We start from the raw sequence: 956 nt of genomic DNA on the forward strand, positions 1-956 counted from the left end.
GGCTGTGTGTAGTTCAGAGGATGGTCGGCGCTGTGTTTGCCGTCGGCTCCCCGGCAGGGCCTTCAATGGTCGGCGCTGTGCTTGCCGTCGGCTCCCCGGCAGGGCCTTCGTCCGCAAGATGGCCACAGGTCGCAACGTTCCGAAAACCCCGGCGAAGACAATGGTCCTCCGGTGGGAAACGAAGCAATCCGACCCGAAACAAACCCCACCAGCAACCACCCGACCGTGGGCCAATCGCAACCCTCGGGTCCTCAAATGCGTCCAGTACACGGCTGTGTACAAAGTCTCCGCGAAACGGGCACTCAAACGGGGCCGCAGAGAGAGAGATAAAAAAATGGGACCTCTCTCCTTGGAGTCCTGCTCAATCTCCAAGCTCCCTCCTTTTCGCGAGGAGATCGACCGTTGCGACCCCGCGATTTCGCGGGCAGAACACTCCACATCATATCATTGGCCGATAACAAAAATTCTAATAACAAATACATCCCATTGGTCCACATGTTTGGAAACCACACCCACACAGGAAACGTTTTAAGACACAAGCATGCTGGCAAATGAAACACCAAAGATCTCCAGATTCTAAAAGGTCCTTACATTTAGATTCACCGATCAGTAAGCATGTTGGGTCTCTATTAATCACATATGTGCCAACGTGATTTTACTCATCATTAAGGTAAACTAACTAAAGGCTTTCAAAAAGTGTTCTGCACTAAAAGACCCATGACAAAAAGAGGTGGGGACATGTTCCCAGCATAAATGACGCACGCCTACGTCTTTAAGTGGCAAAATAATACCAGTTTTACTGGTAAAGATCATTACTGAGACACGTGGCATAGTGGCTGTCCGTACGCCACAACAAAGTGTATCACGTGATTTTCATTGAAACAGGGGATGTAGCTCAGTGGTAGAGCGCATGCTTTGCATGTATGAGGCCCCGGGTTCAATCCCCGGCATCTCCA

At 50.6% G+C, this 956-nt stretch overlaps 1 non-coding gene across 1 annotated transcript; it reads left to right on the plus strand.

The window, feature by feature from the left end:
- The first annotated feature begins 884 nt into the window (after window positions 1-884).
- Window positions 885-956, plus strand: trnaa-ugc (transfer RNA alanine (anticodon UGC)). The gene has a single exon. It is a non-coding gene; the product is annotated as a tRNA-Ala (tRNA).

Source organism: Lampris incognitus, chromosome 11 (assembly GCF_029633865.1).
Source record: "Lampris incognitus isolate fLamInc1 chromosome 11, fLamInc1.hap2, whole genome shotgun sequence".
Taxonomy (NCBI): Eukaryota; Metazoa; Chordata; class Actinopteri; order Lampriformes; family Lampridae; genus Lampris; species Lampris incognitus.